At 40.1% G+C, this 21847-nt stretch overlaps 1 protein-coding gene across 1 annotated transcript in view; it reads left to right on the top strand.

Moving 5' to 3' along the window:
* The window catches only part of HTR4 (5-hydroxytryptamine receptor 4), a 361553-nt gene that overhangs the window by 20321 nt on the left and 319385 nt on the right, over positions 1-21847 (top strand). Inside the window, exon 2 of the mRNA XM_082382756.1 lies at positions 250-454. The gene's annotated coding sequence lies outside the window, so the exon portion shown is untranslated. The remainder of the gene's footprint in view (positions 1-249; positions 455-21847) is intronic.

The following is a 21847-nucleotide window of genomic DNA, read 5'->3' as shown; positions in this document are numbered from 1 at the left end:
GTAAGAGTTTGCCAAACAAACTGGTGACTGTGTTAGTTTGTTGGAAGAGATATTATGGGCAAAAATGGTAAGAGAACATGGCAGGGCCTGTTATAGGTTGAGTTATATCTCCCCAAAATTTGTATGTCGAAGTTCCAACTCCCAGTATCTCACAACGTGACCTTATTTGGAAATAAAGTTGTTGTAGTATATGAGGTCATACTGGAGTAAGGTGGATCCCTACAATATGACTGGTGTCCTTATAAAAAGGGAGAATTTTGGAGACACAGGAAAAATACCATGTGAAGATGAGCGCAGAGATTGAGGTGATGTATCTGTAAGCCAAGGAATGACAAGGATTCCCAGAAAACCACCAGAAGCTAGGAGAGAGGCCTGGAACAGATTCTCCCTCCAAGCTCTCAGAAGAAACCAACCTTGCCAACACCTTGATCTTGGATTTCTAGCCTCCAGAACTGTGAGCCATTGAATTTCTGTTGCTTAAGCTACTGAGTCCACGATGCTTTGTTACGGCAACCCTTTCAAACTAATATAGGTTCTAATCATGAAGAGTATTATAAGGCTTGTTTGTAATACTGTACATTTAATAAGCACTTATACATCATGCTCTGTTCTAAGGGCTTTATAGGAATTAACTCATTTAATCTTCATGACAACTCTAAGAGGTAGGTACTATTATTATCTCATTTTGACAAATAAGGAGAATGAATACCAAGAGTTCAAGTGACTTGGTGAAGATTACACAGTCAATAAGTGATATTATGAGGCTGAGCTTTGAATCCAGGCTGAGAAGGAATATCTAATCCACTACGTAATACCACCACCCTGCAAAAAGTTAGATTTTTACCTGGAGAGCAATGACTATCATTAGAGATTTTTTAAGTCGGATTTATTGAGATATAGTTTACACACTGTAAAATTTACTCTATTTAGGTGTGTGGTTCTATGGATTTTGACAAATGCATAGCATTTTGCAACCACCACCATTATGAGCTATGTAGTCACCGTTGTTGGGGGATTTTCAGGAGAGCAGTGACATGATAAAATTTTTGTTTTAGAAATATAACCCTGGCTACGGTATGGAGAATGAATTGGAGGGGGTGAGCATGGAGACAGAGATAAAAGATGGTGGTGGCCTGGACGTAAGCAACGGTGGTAAACATGGAGAGAAGTGAATAGGTATTAGAGATCTGGAAGAGGTAGAATCCATGGACCTTAGAAATCATTTCTTGGGTCAAATACAATCTGAATGACCCCAGATCATCTGCGATCTTTCAGTAAAGACATTTTTTAACCAAGTTATCTGATACACCAGCAATAATGTCTATTCACCTATTGTTGCTCCTTTTCTGTAACCTACTCTGGCCAGGAGTCTCTCAATTAGGCTTAGAACAATTAGTATTTACAATGAAACCTGAGCAAATTATATAATTTGAGGCTACTAACTTATATTAAAATTACACCATGAAATTGGATTCATGATGAAAGGTTTATTGACAAAAGGGGGACAGGCTTAAACCAAGCTCCCACATGCATCTAATTTAAATTTGAGGCAATTTCAATAGTTATTTAACAGCTGTGGGCCTTCTTGGATATTAATGCCTTTAGTTCCAATTCCATGTAGCCTGTGTGTACTCATTTCTTACTCCTTCCTTCTCATCATTCTGTTCTTTGCTCAAAGCTCCCTTCCCCAGAGTGCCTTCACTGACTACTTCATATAAAATAGCCACCACCCTGCATCTGTCACTTTCAATCTCTGACCTTATTTTATTTTCTTCATGGGCTAATCTTTTTCTGAAACTTTCAACCTGTTTATTCTGTATTCCTCACCTCCACAACACACCTAAAATACAAAATCCATGAATACAGGAACTTTGTTTATATTGGTTATTATCATATTCTCAGTGTCTGGAATGGTGCCTGGCACATAATGGGCATGCAGTAAATATTTGTGGAATTAATGAATAAAGCTATAGCTGACTAAGGAACATCCTCAACATCCAGTCATTTGCATTTGCAGATGAGGAAATTAAGGCCTAGGGAGGTACAGAAATTTCCTTGAGGTTCCAAGCAGGTTGGCTGGGCCCAGATGTTCCCTAAGTTCCCTGGTTCCTGGCCAAGACCTCTTTTGACTGCTTTATATGGCCTCACAAACCTGTCCAGTCCCAGCACAGCAGAGTGGGTTAAGAACATGGACCTCAAAGACCAGACCTTGGTTTAAATCTAAACTCTACCATTTGCAGCGGTGTTGCTTTACATGTCTGGATCTGTCTCGCTCACCTATAAGTCAGGGATAAAATAAAACCTACCTAGTAACATTGCTGTGAACCTTAAATTGATAATTCAGTCAAAGTACTTTGAGCAGGGGGCCTGGCACAAAATAAATTCCCCATAAATATTGGATATTGCTGTTCTTTCATGAGAACCACCAGTGGGCATTATATCTTTCCTAACTTCTAGTGGACTGGAATCATTCCTTTTTTTTTCTTTTTAAACATCTTTATTGGAGTATAATTGCTTTACACTGTTGTGTTAGTTTCTGCTGTATAACAAAGTGAATCAACTATATGCATACATATATCCCCATATCCCCTCCCTCTTGTGTCTCCCTTCCACCCTCCTTATGCCACCCCTCTAGGTGGTCATAAAGCACCGAGCTGATCTCCCTGTGCTATGCAGCTGCTTCCAACTAGCTATCTGTTTTACATTTGGTAGTGTATATATGTCAATGTTACTCTCTCACTTCATCCCAGCTTACCCTTCCCCCTCCCCGTGTCCTCAAGTCCATTCTCTACGTCTATGTCTTTATTCCTGTCCTGCCCCTAGGTTCATCAGAACCTTTTTTTTTTTTTTTTGATTCCATATGTATGTGTTAGCACATGGTATTTGTTCTTCTCTTTCTGACTTACTTCACTCTGTATGACAGACTCTAGGTCTATCCACCTCACTACAAATAACTCAGTTCCGTTTCTTTATATGGCTGAGTAATATTCCATTGTATATATGTGCCACATCTTCCTTATCCATTCATCTGTTGATGGGCACTTAGGTTGCTTCCATGTCCTGGCTATTGTAAATAGTGCTGCATTGAACATTGTGCTACATGACTCTTCTTGAATTATGGTTTTCTTGGGGTATATGCCCAGTAGTGGGATTGCTGGGTCATATGGTAATTCAATTTTTAGTTTTTTAAGGAACCTCCATACTGTTCTCCATAGTGGCTGTATCAATTTACATTCCCACCAGCAGTGCAAGAGGGTTCCCTTTTCTCCACACCCTCGCCAGCATTTATTGTTTGTAGATTTTTTGATGATAGCCATTCTGACCAGTGTGAGGTGATGCCTCATTGTAGTTTTGATTTGCATTTCTCTAATGATTAGTGGTGTTGAGCATCCTTTCAGGTGTTTGTTGGCAATCTGTATATCTTCTTTGGAGAAATGTCTATTTAGGTCTTCTGCCTATTTTTGGACTCAGTTGTTTGTTTTTTTGATATTGAGCTGCATGAGCTGCTTGTAAATTCTGGAGATTAATCCTTTGTCAATTGCTTCATTTGCAAATATATTCTCCCATTCTGACGGTTGTCTTTTTGTCTTTTTTATGGTTTCCTTTGCTGTGCAAAAGCTTTTAAGTTTCATTAGGTCCCATTTGTGTATTTTTGTTTTTATTTCCATTTCTCTTGGAGGTGGGTCAAAAAGGATCTTGCTGTGATTTATGTCATAGAGCGTTCTGCCTATGTTTTCCTCTAAGAGTTTTAGAGTGTCTGGCCTTACATTTAGGTCTTTAATCCATTTTGAGCTTATTTTTGTGTATGGTGTTAGGGAGTGTTCTACTTTCATTCTTTTACATGTACCTGTCCAGTTTTCCCAGCACCGCTTATTGAAGAGACTGTCTTTTCTCCATTGTATATTCTTGCCTCCTTTATCAAAGATAAGGTGACCATATGTGTGTGGGTTTATCTCTTGGCTTTCTATCCTGTTCCACTGATCTATGTTTCTGCTTTTCTGCCAGTACCATGCTGTCTTGATTACTGTAGCTTTGTACAGGGAGCCTGAAGTCAGGGAGCCTGATTCCTCCAGCTCCATTTTTCTTTCTCAAGATTGCTTTGGCTATTTGGGGTCTTTTGTGTTTCCATACAAATTTTAAGATTCTTTGTTCTAGTTCTGTGGAAAATGCCATCGGTAGTTTGATAGGGATTGCATTGAATCTGTAGATTGCTTTGGGTAGTATAGTCATTTTCACAATGTCGAAAGCTTTTTCTGCATCTATTGAGATGATCATATGGTTTTTCTCCTTCAATATGCTAATATGGTGTATCACATTGATTTATTTGCATATATTGAGGAATCCTTGAATTCCAGTGATAAACCCCACTTGATCATGGTGTATGATCCTTTTAATGTGCTGTTGGATTCTGTTTGCTAGCATTCTGCTGAGGATTTTTGCATCTATGTTCATCAGCGATATTGGCGTGTAGTTTGAGAAGGATTGGTGTTAGCTCTTCTCTAAATGTTGGATAGAATTCGCCTGGGAAGCCATCTGGTCCTGGGCTTTTGTTTGTTGGAAGATTTTTAATCACAGTTTCAATTTCAGTGCTTGTGATTGGTCTGTTTATATTTTCTATTTCTTCTTGGTTCAGTCTCAGAAGGTTGTGCTTTTCTAAGCATTTGTCCATTTCTTCCAGGTCATCCATTTTATTGGCATATAGTTGCTTGTAGTAATCTGTCATCATCCTTTGTATTTCTGCAGTGTCAGTTGTTACTTCTTCTTTTTCATTTCTAATTCTGTTGATTTCAGTCTTCTCCCTTCTTTTCTTGATGAGTCTGGCTAATGGTTTATCAATTTTGTTTATCTTCTCAAAGAACCAGCTTTTAGTTTTATTGATCTTTGCTATTGTTTCCTTCATTTCTTTTTCCTTTATTTCTGATCTGATCTTTATGATGTCTTTCCTTCTGCTAACTTTGGGGGTTTTTTTGGTTCTTTTTTATCTAATTGCTTTAGATGTAAGGTCGGTTGTTTATTTGAGATTTTTCTTGTTTCTTGAAGTGAGATTGTATTGCTATAAAGTTCCCTCTTAGAACTGCTTTTGCTGCATCCCATAGGTTTTGAGTCATCATGTTTTTATTGTCATTTGTCTCTAGATATTTTTTGATTTCCTCTTTGACTTCTTCAGTGATCTCTTGTTATTTAGTAGTGTAATGTTTAACCTCCATGTGTTTGTATTTTTTACAGATGTTTTCCTGTAATTGATATCTAATCTCATAGCACTGTGGTCAGAAAATCTACCTGATACGATTTCAATTTTCTTAAATTTACCAAGGCTTGATATGTGACCCAAGATATGATGTATCCTGGAGAATGTTCCATGAGCACTTGAGAAGAAAGTGTATTCTGTTGTTTTTGGATGGAATGTCCTATAAATATCAATTAAGTCCATCTTGTTTAATGTGTCGTTTAAAGCTTGTGTTTCCTTATTTATTTTCATTTTCGTTGATCTGTCCATTGATGAAAGTGGGGTGTTAAAGTCCCCTACTATGATTGTGTTACTGTCGATTTCCCCTTTTATGGCTGTTAGCATTTGCCTTATGTATTGAGGTGCTCCTATGTTGGGTGCATAAAGATTTACAATTGTTATATCTTCTTCTTGGATTGATCCCTTGATCATTATGTAGTGTCCTTCTTTGTCTCTTGTAATAGTCTTTATTTTAAAGTCTATTTTATCCGATATGAGTATTGCTACTCCAGCTTTCTTTTGATGTCCATTTGCATGGAATATCTTTTTCTATCCCCTCACTTTCAGTCTGTATGTGTCCCTAGGTCTGAAGTGGGTCTCTTCTAGACAGCATGTGTATGCGTCTTGTTTTTGTATCCATTCAGCCAGTGTATGTCTTTTGGTTGGAGCATTTAATCCGTTTACGTTTAAGGTAATTATCGATATGTATATTCCTATTACCATTTTCGTAATTGTTTTGGGTTTGTTTTTGTAAGTCTTTTCCTTCTCTTGTGTTTCCTGCCTAGAGAAGTTCCTTTAGCATTTTTTGTAAAGTTGGTTTGGTGGTGCTGAATTCACTTAGCTTTTGCTTGTCTGTAAATGTTTTAATTTCTCCATCGAAACTGAATGGGATACTTCCTGGGTAGAGTAATCTTGTTTGTAGGTTTTTCCCTTTCATCACTTTATATATGTCCTGCCACTCCCTTCTGGCTTGCACAGTTTCTGCTGAAAGATCAGCTGTTAACCTTAAGGGGATTCCCTTGTATGTTATTTGTTGCTTTTCCCTTGCTGCTTTTAATATTTTTTCCTTGTATTTAATTTTTGATAGTTTGATTAATATGTGTCTCGGTGTGTTTCTCTTTGGGTTTATCCTGTATGGGACTCTCTGTGCTTCCTGGAGTTGATTGACTATTTCCTTTCCCATGTTAGGGAAGTTTTCGACTATAATATCTTCAAATATTTTCTCAGACCCTTTCTTTTTCTCCTCTGCTTCTGGAACCCCTATAATTTGAATGTTGGTGCATTTAATGTTGTCCCAGAGGTCTCTTGAGTCTGTCCTCAATTCTTTTCATTCTTTTTTCTTTATTCTGCTCCCTGGCAGTTATTGCCACCATTTTATCTTCTAGGTCACTTATCGGTTCTTCTGCCTCAGTTATTCTGCTATTGATTCCTTCTAGAGTATTTTTAATTTCAGTAATTGTGTTGTTCATCACTGCTTGTTTGCTCTTTAGTTCTTCTAGATCCTTGTTAAATGTTTCTTGTATTCTCTCCATTCTGTTTCCGAGATTTTGGATCTTGTTTACTATCATTACTCTGAATTCTTTTTCAGGTAAGTTGCCTATTTCATCTTCATTTATTTGGTCTTGTAGGTTTTTACCTTGCTCCTCTGTCTGTAACATATTTTTTTGTCATTTCATTTGTTTGTTTGTTTGTTTGGTTTGATGGGTGGTGCTATATTCCTGTCTTATTGGTTGTTTGACCTGAGATGTCCAGCACTGGAGTTTGCAGGCAGTTGGATAGAGCTGAGAGGAGGACCTCTGGGAGGCCTCACTCCAATTGATATTCCCTGCGGCTGAGGTTCTCTGTTAGTCCAGCAGTTTGGACTCGGAGCTCCCACCACAGGACCTTGGGCCCGACCTCTGGCCTGGGAACCAAGATCCCGCAAGCTTCATGGTGCGGTTAAAAAAAAGAAAAAAGAAAGAAAGAAAAAAGGAGTAGTACAATATCAAAGAATAAAAAACAAAATAAAATTAGAAAGATAAAAAATATATTAGGAAAAAGAAAACTGTAATTGAAACAGCAGGGTGCTGGGGGTTCCTCCCGTCCCCTTAGGTGTCCATGGTCCCCCACCGGTGCCCGGTAGGTGCCCTACTTGTGAGGAGATGCGAATTCCGTGTCCTCCTAGTATGCCATCTTGACTCCTCCCCTCTAAAATTCTATGTCTTTTAATTGAAACTTTTTCGAGTATTTTCAAGAATATGAAGTTTTATAAGATTGTCTTATAAAATTTTTCAGATAGAAGTCTTCACGTAGAATTAAAAACTTGCTATCAAGGAGAAACATAAAGCATTAACAGGAGCAGGTGTCTCCAAGGCTGTGCTTCCAGGCTTAAGGATCTTGGTAGGGGCCTTAAGCCCGCTTGGTTTTAGCATAGTCATTGTACTTAGTATGTCAGAGCTGTTTTTCCTTTGCCTGTTGCCACTATCTTTCCCCAGTCATTGATACAACTGTGGGTGTTTCTATAGTGAAGTCAGTCTCTGGGTTAAATCTCTCGCCGCCACCTTGGTCGCCACCAGTCACCCCCACCTGACCCACTGCAGCAGCAGGAGCAGCAGCAGCAGCAGCCGTGTGGCCTTTGCCTCCTGCCTCCTGGCTCATCTGGAATCATTTCTCATTTAAAGTTTAAGCTGTTGATGACAGCACAGTACTAGGAGATATGTTAATGTATGATGGAAAAAAAGGGGAAAGGGTTCCCCTGCATGGGAGGGAGACACACATATGGAAAGAACTAGTCCCTTCCTCATTAAATCCGATTTTACTCATCTGTAGAGTGGAAGGCTGAACTCCATAATCTCTATGATACTGTCTGTGTCTGGCATCCGATGATTCATCTCCTGAAAATAGAATGAGGTTAAAATGGTTCATGCTGAGTATGAGTTTAGAAGTTGAAGGAAGGTAACCTGGTGTGTCAACCTCTTTTTTTACCCCCTAACAATAGCGGATTGCTTTGAAATTCATTTCTTTCTTAATGAATAGTCAACACATGTCTATTATGTGCTGGACCCTGTGATGAACCTGGGAATGGCTTTGTCTATGAGAATCTGAATGGAGGGGTTTTCCCAACTTTCTTCAGGTCAAGGGTGCTCCTGGACCAAATGCTCTCTAGATCACTGTGTTAGTTTCCCTGGGCTGTCATAAACTGGGTGGCTTAAAATAACAAAAATTCATTGTTTCACAGTTCTGGAGCCTAGAAGTCCAAGATCAAAATGCCAGTGGGTTAATTCCTTCTGAGGACTTTGAGGGAGAATCTGCTTCTCTCTCCTCTCAGCTTGGTGGTTTTCCAGCAATCTTTGGCATTCCTTGGCTTATAGATACTTCACCCCGATCTCTGCCTTCATCATCATATGATGTTCCCCCTGTGTGTGTGTCTGTTCCTGTGTCCAAATTTCATTTTTCATAAGGATGCCAGTCATACTGGATTAGGATATACCCTTATTACCTTAACCTTAACTTGCTCATTGGCAAAGACCCTGTTTCCAGATAAGGTCACATTCACAGGTACTGGGGGTTAGGACTTCAACTTCTTTTGTTGGGGACACAATTCAAACCATAACAAGCACCCTTCCAGCCTTAAATAGCAACCCTGAGCCTTCCCTACAGAGAGTCCAAAATATGTTCTCTTGGCTTTGACTTCCCATGGAATTAGGCTCAGAGCTACTGAATACCATGAGACCATTAGTACAACCCAAGATTCCATTTGTGTTTCTGGCAGTCACCTCCCATCATGGGCTCATTAAGCTTGTGGTCAATTAAAAGGCCCAGATTTCTTTCATATTAGTTGACAAACCAGTTCATCATACCCAGTGCTTGAACAGCTGATTTATGAAACTAAGTACCAAACTTTACACAGATTCCTAAACAATTAAATTTTGAATGGCTCAAGTTGGTATCATGAGAACTTAAGTTATTAACAACTTTAGGTCCAGAAATAATTTCTTTAGTTGCCATTTCTCCATGGCCCCAGGATCCAGTTAGAGGGCTATTTTGTTCAAGCAATTGGTCCCATTAGTCACAGGCCTGTAGCTCCTCGTGAGCAATCTATCCCAGCACTGGAGACTTACTTGTAAGGTCTCCTCAGGCCCTGGTGCTGGAGGTCCCCAGATATGGCTGGAATGAGGGTGAAGTGAGTGAGGCACTTGCCTCAGGCACAAATTAATGCAAATATATCCATGATGAGCAAAATATCCAAATTTTAAATAAGGACCAGAATTAGAATGAGGTGAGTGAGGTGAATCATGCAAAAGCAGGGTTGGATACTATCTTTATATAAAATTTAAATATTTTGTTCATTATGGATGTTTTGTATTAATTCTGATTTATAAAAATATTGCATGAAAGTATTATCTTAGCGTCCCTTTAAAATTTGCACTTTAGGTAAGTGCCTCACTCAGCACACCCTGGTTCTGGCTTTTGGTCCAGGTGTGGATCCTTCTGGGTCAGAGTGGAGTCTGAGATCAGCCTCATAACTGGAAGTCAGGACACCTGGGTCTCATCAAGTTCTACTATTAATTACCTGTGTATCATTGAGTAAGTTACTTCCCCTTGGTGGGTCTCAGTTTCTCCAAATGCTAAATTATGTGGATAGAATATGATTTTAAGGTACAAACTAATCACAAGATTCTGTGATGCTAACCAGAGTTCTGACTGGGGGTTGGGAGACTCCCCTCTTTGAGCCTATCTGTGCTGTTCACTGACTCTGTGACCTTGGGCAAGTCACTTCCAGTTAAGACAGACTTTCTTCTCTCCACTAGCTAGGGTGCAATTGAAATGATCTGCAAGGCTCTTTTGAGTTCTGTATTTCTCTGATCCTTTTTCTGTTTTAATGTAAACAAGAATATCCAAACACCATAAAGTACTGGCAACTAGGCACCAGTTACAAGCAACTATATTTTATCAAAGGGACTTTCTCAAGAGCAAAGTTAGTAATTTGGCAAGATGTCAGGAAGCCTTCTCTACAGGGAAAGAGAATTCAGTGTCAAACAGGCAATATCTAGGTATTGTTTAATTTTGAAACACCCTCATTAGAAACTTGAGTTAGTGTGTTTTGCTGTTGAAGACAAAAGCATGGGTCAGGGTACTATATTTTTCACTGACATGTTGACATTTCATCCAGTGATGTGGAGAGGGCCCTCATGGAAGCTCAGTGTGAGTGTAACCTTGAGAAAGGCTCATGACTTCTGTGGAATTCTTTTTCCACAGAAAATGATAGGGACAACAAGACCTGCTCGTGGGGTTGCTGCAGAAATCAAGTAAGGTCTGAGTATAGGTGAAAGTGCAGTTTAAGCTAAAGAGTTCACATAAGTTATGAAATCTCATTCAAAATTGCCAGAGGGCAATTTGAAAATGCATATCAAAGACGTTTAAAATGACTCAGTAATTCAACCTCCAGGTATTATGTCTGGGGAACTAATAAAGAATATGGACAAAGATGTAGTTGCTGTGTATTTATTGCGGCACCTTTATAATGGAAACAAACTAGCAAAAATGAGCTTTCTGGAATAATAATAGAAGATTGGTTGAGCATGTTGTAATAGCTCCATTTGGCGGAATGTGTTGAAAATGACTTCGTAGAAGCGTATTTATTGACATACATAGATGCTCAGAACGTATTGTTGAGTGAAAATTACAAAGTAGTATATATAATGTAAGCCGATTTTTGTAAAAATAGGCATGGGTTATCTCTGGGTGGTGATATGATAAGCTTTATTCCCCCCCCCCCTTTTTTTTGGTTTTATCTAAGTTTTCTGATTTTTCTACAATGAATATATATGACATAAAATTTTTAAAGGCTGTCTTAAAAACAGAGATACATTCAAGAGATTGTTCTTCTGAAAATAGTGTTGATCACATGTTAAAAACAAATGAATAAATATCAGAGGTTTTTATGATTTTTTTTTTAGGAAATGTTATAGTGTGGGATCTTGATCTAGAAAATTATATTCATTTTGCCCAAATTTTCCTGCTCTGTATTCTTTTGCTGAGTCCTCTGCATATACTTATTCACTGAATCATTCATTCATCTTGCCAACACGTGTTGAACACGTATCATGTCCTGGACAGTAGGCTAAATACTACAATCAGTGCTGCAATATGGTTGCATAATGATTGATTGGCCCCCTTGTTCTAGTCTGTCTCAGTTTCCTCAACAGAAACTTCAACCATCTGCAGAGCTCCTAGCCTTGGCGTCACCATTCATTCCACTCCATATCCATTGTGTCATAGTTGCTGCTGATGACTACCTCTAGCTCCCCAACACCCTCTCCTCCCTAATGCCACTCCCATCAAGTTCCTGATTTAATTCCTTCCTCTTTACTTTCACGACCATATCTTGATGCAAGCACTGTACATTTCCTTCTCCAGGTCATCTAATCTAGCAACCTCCAAGCTTTTTGTGATCAGACATACATCCTTAACCATAACATTTTTGACCACCCAAACGCAGTGTATATATTTATGAATCATATGTGCCGCTTTCAGTGCATTTAGTAAGTATTAGAGTATTCGTTTCTTTATGATTTTTTGAAACAATATAAACAGATATGATATTTTCTTCCCACGCTCCAGTGGATCATCTTGTAAACTCCCTGGAATGTTTGGAGACCTTTGCTCTACCTATAGTTCTAAACAGGACACAAAAAGTGACCTTCTTATGTATTTGTTTGTTATGAACTTAGTTATGAACTTTGGTAAATTTACACTGGCCTCATGTTAACCCAAAATGCCTGATCCCTGGATTCAAGGGCTATTACTCATTACATCCCTCCAAGTAGGTCTTAGCTGGTTTTAAGCTGAAGTTGTTACACTGGGGTTTCCCAAGGTGTGTTTTATGTGAAGAGTCCTGCAGTTGAATAAGGTTGAGGAACCCTGCCAACTTCAGTCCTGTTGGAGTCCACTTGCAAATGACCACCCTGAAGGTTCTGAGAAAGCCCTAGTAAAGAGGGAAAAGGAGCATTTTCTAGGCTGACTTGACCCTTTATTGTGTAACATTTATTCACACACCTTGAAACTACTGTTAGCGTAAGATTCTTTGGGAAATACTAAGTTACACAGCTGACTGACTTCTGCCTACATCACCACGTATATATTTGCCATCACCAAGAATGGCTTCCTCCTTCTTATGTCTTTTCCTCACTAGGATCCATGTTCATCCCTTAATGAAATCATCCCAGATGGACCATGACAAGCAACAAAACTTTATTATTATTTAAGAAATCACCTGGTCTTTCATGGACAGCCCTGTATAACAATCAGTTATACGTTAGTCTTTTAAAAGTACAGATTGTATATGTTATTTCTCTGCTCAGCATCCTTCAATGGTTTCCCAAAACATGCAGAAGAAAATACAGACTCCCTAGAGCCCCATGATCTGCCCCATCTGCTTCTCCAACCTGATTTTCATCTCCTTCTTACATCTTTCCAGTCACACTGGCTTTCCCTCAACCGTGCCAGCTTACTCTAGTTTTGGGATCTTTGCACTTGCTCTCCCTTTCACCTGGGATGCTCTCAGTCCAGAACCCATGTGGATCACTCCCTCTCTTTGCTTAGGATTCTCTCACAGATCACCTTCCCAGTGAGGTCATCCTGGACCTATGCACCTCAAGCCCCACTCCCCCCATTGGCTGCTTTCTGACCCCATGCTCTGCTGCTTTTTCTCCATAGTCTTACCACTACCTCCCTTATGCCATACAATCATTAGTTTATTTATTTCTTGTCTTTATCTCCCACAAGAATGTAAGGCCCAAAAGGGAAGGGAATTTGGTTGCTTTCTTCATCACTCTATCCCCAGAGCCTGGAAGAATGGTTGGCACATAGTAGGAGTTCAAGAAATATTTGTGGAATAAGTGAATAAATAAAAATGCTTAGTCAAGGTTAAAATTCTGGTTGTTTGCATGATTTAGTGAAATAACTGGGCCTCTATTTATGTTTCTCTCCCATAGGGCTGTTTTAATAAATGGGACTGCCTGACTATTTTTATTATTATACTCAGCTCAGTAACCCAACTACTAGACTATAAATTTGAGAAGAAAGGAATAGTATTTTATTTATCATTCCCTAGCCCACTGACACAAGCACAGGACCTTAAGAATAAAAGGCACTGGAAACTTGATTCCTTCTAGTTCTGATTAGCACAACTCGCTAAAACTTTCAGATACATAGCTTTCTTTAGAGTATTTCAGTTTGACGGTAATGAAAGCTTTATTATGTTTTTTATTATTTTTCAAGGCGAAATGCAATTTTAACCTTCAGCATGCCAACTTTGTTCTGTATAAAGAATCTATACAGTCTTAATGGCTCCTAAATACAGTTGTAGGTGTTCTTTGTTGTTGTTTGTATTGAATTTTAGGCATTTTCTAATTCGCAGGCAGTGGGACAAAGGTACTGAGGCTGGAAAACCTTGGACTACACATTCACCTGACTTCCTTCAAAAAAAAAAGGAGATGAGAGGCCTTAATAAACATTGAGTTGAATTCATTGGTAAACAGAAATGTGCCCAGTTCTAATATTCATTTCTGGTATGACAATGGACAAGTCACTTGACCACTTTTGCAAAATGGGTATAATGATAGTACTTGCTGCATATGGCTATTATGAAAATTAAATGAACAATGCATGTAAGGTGTTGGGCACATAGATACTATTCTTTCATTTTATTGTTTTTCCTGCACTGACTCCATTGCCTAGCACATAATAAGGATGGAGAAAATGTTAGCTAATATAATTATTAACTCAGATACCTCCTTTTTCCTAAAGTTTGCAGACTGATCCTTTACCAATCAATCGATGCATATTTTCAGAGGTTTTTCCTGTATTTGGCACTCTACAAGGCATTGTAAGAGGGTATGTACACATATGAGATATGTACTTGAGATGATTGTAAGTCAGGGAGAAAGCATAAATGTATAATAATATCATTTGAAAACTGGGAAGACTTGAAAATGGACTGTAAATGATGAGACGCCTGGATAAGTTATGCTCTGAAGGATAAGTACTACCTGACATACAGGGAGAGGAAAGGGCTCTCCAACGATGGAGAACACAGAGGGGAAAGGGGCAAGGTCCAAAAGGGAGAGGTGTGGTGACAAAGGAAGGGGGATTGATAACCAGGAGGATAGTGAGATATGCAAGGAGAGATAAAGCCAGGGAGGCAGTATGGGAAGAATCATGGGTCTTGGTGACTATGAATGAGTAAAGTAGAGGCAAAGGAAGAAGACAGACTATCAGGTTTTCAGCTTGGGCTACCGGAAGGGGTGGTGCTGTCTGTAACTAGATGGGGGTCCAAGAGGAGGAGTGAGTGTAGGGTAGAAGAGGAAGTAAATGGCACTGTGAATAGGGAGAGTAGCTCTGAGATTAAGTTCCTGGGGAAGGTTGGAAGGAATGAGGAAATGGAGGATTTGGCTTAAGGAAAAAAAGAGATGTTTCCCAGAGATTGGAGGAGGGATGGGGGGAGGGTAACACCAGTGATTAAATCAGATGTGCATAAAAGTACATTGATAATAGGTATCATGTAACATGCCCTTGTCAAGTATTATCTCATTTAATGCTCATGGTGGTTCTATGAGACAAATTCTTTGAGGCTTACATAAAGGCCAAGTAATAAAGGTTGCTTGTCCAGGGTCACATAAAACCTAAGAGCAGAGACCAGATTTAGATTCAGAGTCAGACTCTAGAATCCACTCCCCAAACCTTTTGCTGCCAGTTGTCCAAGGACAGGGAGGGCTGTGATGCATGCAGGAGTGAGGCTGGGGTTAACTCAGGAATAAGTAATAGGCTGAGAGAAAAATCAGGGAAGTGGCGTTGGGGAGAAAGGAGAGGCCAGAGTCCTGTGGGGTGAGTTGAGGATTGAAGGAAAGAAGTCGTCCAGAAAAATCGCTGTGGGAAAATATGTTGGGTAGAAAAATGAGAAGGAAAAAGGAGGCCTGACTCAGAACAGCATGGGGATCTGTTCACAGGGGGGCAGAGAAAGTCATTTGAGGTGAAGCCTGGAGACACATGGAAGGCTTTCGTCCTCATCACCAGGGCAGCCTTTTAGAGTTCAGGGAAGGAGTTTCCAGTCTCTCTCCTGTAGGCTGAACATCGCTCTTTCCTGAGTGGGTAACTCTGAGATCTGGATCTGCTTAGGGTGCAGTGAAGTTGTGGCTCTCTGTGGGTCTGAGAGGCAGAACAGACCAAGATTCAAACTCAGCTCCTCCACCACTGGCTGTAGAGCCAGGGGCCAGGAATCCTTGTGCCTCGGTTTCCGTAACTACCCAGCACCCACTTCAGAAGAGTGTTGTTAGAATTAAGTAAAGTTTCTAACATAGGCTGCTGCAACTTCCCTAATGTATACATTACATCCTGAGAACTATAAATGGCTATACCAAATAAAGGGAAAAAAAGATTCAAACCATGGCTATTGGTTTAAAGAGAATTATGTTCCAAAAACTCTATATAAGCTATTGAACTTTAGGCATTATGTAGATATCATATATCGCTATTATTACTTGCTATAAGCCAAGTAATGATTTATTTTCTAGACCCAGCTCATTGGGTTAGCCTTTTGCTTGTCCTTTTGCCATCTCTCTCATTCTGTTATTCACTTTTCACTGAATGACACCAGTTTACACAAAGTACTTTTCACTTACATTATCTCATTTCATTTTTAAAGCAAACCTATTAAGTAGATGCATTTATTACTCCCATCTTATAGATGAGGAAGACTGAGGCCCACATACAGAAGGTGATTTCCTCAAGGCCCCATGAATTTTCTACCTCCAAAATCTTTTTTTTTTTAATGTGAAAACTACTCTGCCAACACCCCTCAAAAAACGGCTGTGTTGATAAAATAAGAGAGGTGATTATGCCTTGACCACGTAAAAAGTGCTATAGTAGGTTGTGGGGTTTGGGAAGCAAGGACGGAGGACAGAGGAAACCAGGATGACCTGGCTTGGAGTCCTGGCTCTGCCTACTTGGGCAAGTCACCTAACCTCTTTGAAATTCCATTTCCAGTTACTTATCATCTCTAATCCCTTAGCTTCTGAAAACATATAATAATCATTTTTACTAATGGGGTTGTTATGAGGATTAAAAGGCATAGTGCATCTGAGCATTGATCCTAGCCTAAAATACACTGAGTTAATTATGAATTCCTTCATATTTTATTTCATACAGTCTCTCGTTGGTCCGCAAACCACCTATTTATCTTTAATGCAAGGAGGGTCCCTCCCTTGCCAGCTTGTCATAGATGTAGTAAAATCCCCTAAAGATTTTAGGAGCTTGGTCTAGTGGTTAGAAAGCAGAGCCTGAGTCACAAAGTCTGTTTCCAAAGTGAGTCACTTTGTAGCTAGCATTTTGCCTCAGCAAGAGTCAGCTGGGGAAGAAGGGAGACCCATCAGTGGGGTAGGGGTTAAGGATGGGACTTCTGCTTTCCATGGAGAGCAGCTCTGTAAAGACCAAGTGGTGTTTTACTGGATGAATTATTTCAGTTTATCATTGCTTCCATTGTTTACATGTTACCGGCTCCTTTCTTTTTACTCCTCAAAAACTTGCTCTTTGAAACATCAGTGGTACTTGCTGTGTGCCCCTGGCCAGGTCTCTTCCCCTCTCTGTGCCTCATTCTCATCTGTTAAGTGATGGGATTGTGTCTGACATCCTTAAGGTTCATTCTTCTTTGGCATTCAGACCCTCTGGGATGGGGAATGGAGACTCAGGTGTGTTCTTTCTGTGCCAAGGAAAAGAACATGACACGATCATCACACCCAGCTTTTCCTGGTCCCTGACACATCATCCTGTAATTTTTGTCTGGCTCCCAGGGCACCTCATGCCAGACAGTTATTTTCCATCCTCCCTACAGCTCTGCCATTCTCCTGGCATGAGGAAAATGGTGCTGGTGCTAGAGAGATTTAGAATTTTCAGGGGGACAAAATACCCCAAGGGCTGCTTGCTTCTTTAAGCCCCCAGGTGATGGCTCAGGAGCCAGAGGGATGGCTTCAACCTGAAACAAAACCATTCATCAGGAGTCATTTCCCATTTATGGCTGGTTGTTGTGGTTACTAAACAGATGGACATATATGGAATTGTATTTTCCCCTCTCTCTCAAGTTTTTAATAGTGAGGTGGGGCCATTGTAGGATTAGCTTAGAGCTGTGAGTCACTGGGTACAGGGCATGTTCCTATTTGTCTTAGCATTTTAGTATTATTATTGAAGTGTGTGGGGCCCTGTGGATACTGAGCCCTAGCTCCACCACTTCTTCTCCTCCAGATGGCCTCCGTGTTCCCATATGCATCACGAGCATGATGAGGAACAGCTACGTAGACATTCAGTAATGGAAGACACGCCTGTTGAAGTTAGGCCAGAGTTCTGCATACCTGACCAGTTTGCAGGCTTATAGTAGTTGAAAAGATTGGAGAATTTTCAGAAAGGGGAAAATGGAGAGAACATTGAATTGGGAACCAGGAGTTTAATCTCAGTTATTAACCATTATATAAATTTGGGTCAATGATTTCACTACTTTAAGAGAGCAGGGTGATGGGGAGAGGTAAAGAAAATAAAGTTCATCTAGTTTGCCAGAACCAATTAATTGGTAGTTGCTTTCTGATGTGTCATGCTGAGAATTATGGGGCATGATTTGGGCTCCAGGGAAGAAGACCCCCTAGGAAGGTGACAGCACTGGGACTCTGTGTGCAGAGCTGGGTTCAATTAGCAATGTCCACCACTGGCTCTAGGGGCAAGAGTGTCAGGGGGTGTCAGCCATTCAGGTACTAGATGATCTCTAAAGTCCCGTTTAGCTCCAAACATTTCATAATTAGAAATTAAAGAAAATAAACTTGTCCCAAATCTGTCACCACTTCAATTTTGTCAGTGGGACTTGATCACCAGGGTATCTAATTGTCAAATACAGCTATATTACTGGAAAAGTGAATGTCTCTGGGACTTTTGTTATATGCACAGCACACATTAGATCTAAATAAGATTCCAAATAAGAACTATAAGAACTTCAAGTCATCATAAAAGAGATGTCCTCTACAATTTTCAAGGGGACTGAACATAGGATGGATGAACAGCATGTGCAGTTTTAGAAAAAAATGTGTTCCTAATACTTACTGCTTTCATATTATAAACTTCAAAACACAACCTCCCCACCTCCCTTTCCCCGAAACCCCTTTCAAATCTTGACTCATGTCTGGGGCATGTGTTTAGAAGGCATAAGAAATATTGCCAGTCATAAAGCTGAGGCAGCTTTTTGAGAAGAGTAAACGATGTTTGGATGCAGAGAGGGGTTGCTGGCGTGACAGAAAGTGAGGTAGGAGTCTTTGGTAAACACAAGCTCTAATAAACCAACTAAATTTTTGGGCTGCTAAAAAGCTGAGCTAATCTTCGGCTAAATTAATAGACATACAATAAGTGTAAAATTTCTCCATACTCTAACCTAGCAGATCTACTTATGGGCAATTATACTCATGTCTGAGCATCACGTGATCAGGATGGCGAGATATTTGGAACCACGTGTGATTGTGCACAATAGGAAAGTCAGGGAGAAGAGAACTGGGGAACCAGAGTTTTATTAGGGTTCCCTCTGGGTGTCTCCCATCTCAGCTGTCACCGCTCAGCCCCATTTCCTCCTTCTACAGTTGGGATTCCTCCACAGTGACATAGGCCGGGTTTTCTGGGAAAACAGACTCTAAGATGGAGATCAGTTTGGAGAGTTATTCAGAACATCAGCTGTGGAGAAGTGAAGGAAGTGGGGTGGGGTCAAGGGAAACGTTGGGCTGCATTGCTCTCACAACAACGGCCTTAGCCCACCCACCATGTGGGGGTCTGGAGCTGGGAGAGCTCTTCAGAATTGTCCTGGATGGAGGCACAGGAGCCAGGTGTTTCTACTCTATATTAGCCAGTCGCTGGATGTGGGCTGTCTGCACCTGGAGAGGGCATAATCATGCTCAAGGCAGTTCCCTTAGCTCAGAGGAAAGACTCAGCTGTGAGCCTCCAGCAAGCAAAACTCATGGCATTTGGGGGAGTAAATGCAATGTATCAATCCTGAATCTGGTGGCACATCTGGTGGCCCATCACAGCATCCACTGCAATGAGGCCAAAGACATGGCTACCAGTAGCCCTAGATTTATACTTTCCTAGCCCTATGACTTCAGAGAGAAAAGAGTCTCAATTCTGGCTTTAGTTTTCAAAAGTCTTGGAGAAGACTGGGTTGGCTTGGGTCACCAACTCTGGCCAGACGTTGAGGAATTATGATTGGCTGATTTTGAATGTGGTTGACCATTATGGCAAAGTGGATGAAACTGGTTAGCAGAGGAAAGGGTGACAGCACTACTGTGGGGAGCAGCCAGCTTTTGTCACGTTACCTGTCCTGGGAATGAGGGAGCTCATTGGCTCTGCACAGCATTAGAAGGCAAAAAGAGAGTGAGTTCAGCTCCGTGGAAAGTTAATTCTCTTTTAGTAATTAAAAATGCTTTCTAGGGCATTCCCTGGCTGTACAGTGGTTAGGACTCCATGCTTTCACTGCCAAGGGCCCAGGTTCAATCCCTGGTCAGGGAACTAAGATCCCACAAGCCGTGCAGCATGGCCAAAAAAAAAAAGGCTTTCTGTGGGGAAGAAGCTCCATAACTAGAAACATTCCAGCAAAGGCTATATGCCTCTCTTTCCAGTACTCCGTAGAGAGATTTTTTGTATTTGGATCACATCAGAATTAAATGAAGAACTTTAAAACGATACTGATTGCTGGGCTCTGTTATGAGAAGTTCTGATTCATTAGGTCCAGGGTGAAGAGTCCATTCCAGGACTCTTGTATTTTTTTTTTTTTTTTTAAACCAGCTGCTCTTTTTTTTTTAATAATAATTTATTTATTTATTTATTTTTATTTTTGGCTGTGTTGGGTCTTCGTTTCTGTGCGAGGTCTTTCTCTAGTTCTGGCAAGCGGGGGCCGCTCTTCATCGCGGTGCGCGGGTCTCTCACTATCGTGGCCTCTCTTGTTGCGGAGCACAGGCTCCAGACGCGCAGGCTCAGTAATTGTGGCTCACGGGCCTAGTTGCTGCGGGGCATGTGGGATCCTCCCAGACCAGGGCTCGAACCCGTGTCCCCTGCATTGGCAGGCAGACTCTCAACCACTGCGCCACCAGGGAAGCCCCTCTTGTATGTTTTAAAATCTTCCTATTTGATTCTCATATGCTGCCAGGTTTGGAAATCCCAGAATATGAAGCAGATATTAACAAAATTGCTCTGTTGAATTGTTTGAAGCACCAGAGGGAAGTATAGGAGGCAGGTAGAGACATAGGAAGTGAGTTTGCTTGTCCACTCTGTCACCCTGTTCTCATAAAGATGATATCTAAGCCATCTATGTGGGACAGAATTTAAAATCCATTAGACTAAAATTTTAGACTATCTTCTAGCTCTAAAAACTCATTGACCCCATGGATATTCCAGGTAAAATAAAGCAATAACTCTGCTCATTGTTCTTTACTGTTTCAGATAATTTTGGGCATTTCTGAACTGAGACTTACTTGGTGAAAAGAGGTTTATTAGATCTGTCTTATTTGTAAATGTTTCCTCAGACTTGCATAAGGCACAACTAATTGTGGGCCCAGGAGTAAAGAAAGAAAAGCGAGTTACCTTTGGAAACTTTAGAGTTATGACCGGTCTCTTCTGATTCAGCAGAGGAGATAATTTGGGAGTGACCGAAGATATTTTTCTTTCTTTAAAAAAAGTGCATGCTTGCATAATACTACGAGGGAATTAAAAAAACAACAAAAATCTCTTTTGAAACTATTAAGCTGTTAACCCCTTGTCTTTGATATCTTCCTGTCATTATCAAGGTGCAAACAGAGATTTTATGCAGCTCTACATGGGTTTATGCAATCTATTGTTTTATTTTTTCCACTTGGCATTATTTTATATATGCATCTTTATGGCTCTTGTAGTTCTTTCTTTTATGGCTACGTAGTATTTCATTGCCTTAATGTGCCATGGTAGACTTTATCTTACTCTAATTTGGGGTATTTGGGTAGTTTTCATTTTGTCAGTATGCATTTGGGTGGTTTCCATTTTGTCACAGTGCATTGCATTGCCATGTACCATCTGGTACCCGTCCTCACCTGTAACTGCCCCACTTCCAGAATTCCTAACTTTGAAGCTCCTTTCCCTGACTACAGATTCTCTCTGGTCACTATTGTCATGTAAGGTTTTTAGCTTTAGTACATAAGGATTGCTCAAGAAATATCAGCTATTATTATAATGACTGTGATGATAATCATGATTATTGAATTCAGGGTCACTGTCTCACTCATCGTTGCCCAATTCACTACCCAAGAGTGTCTGACCCACAGACATCATCCCATCCCAAAGTTATTTGCTCAATGAATGGATGATTTTAATATTAATTATTTTTATCAAATGTTCTTTCTCATGTTAAATAATAATCCATTTTACCTTTTTTAATATAAAAATATCACACTAAATTTCTGGAGGACAGAAAACATATCTTATTTTTCCTTTTATTCCCAATACCAGTCTGATTTCTGTCAAAGTTTGATAGAGAATTTTATCAAAACTCTTTTTGATGGTTTCTGCTTTCCTTTACTGTGTTAGTAGTTTTCT

This window comes from Balaenoptera borealis (assembly GCF_965194805.1).
Source record: "Balaenoptera borealis genome assembly, chromosome: 2".
NCBI classification, from domain to species: domain Eukaryota; kingdom Metazoa; phylum Chordata; class Mammalia; order Artiodactyla; family Balaenopteridae; genus Balaenoptera; species Balaenoptera borealis.
The sequence above is the reverse complement of the archived record's forward strand: the minus strand, read 5'-3'. Positions and strand labels throughout refer to the sequence as shown.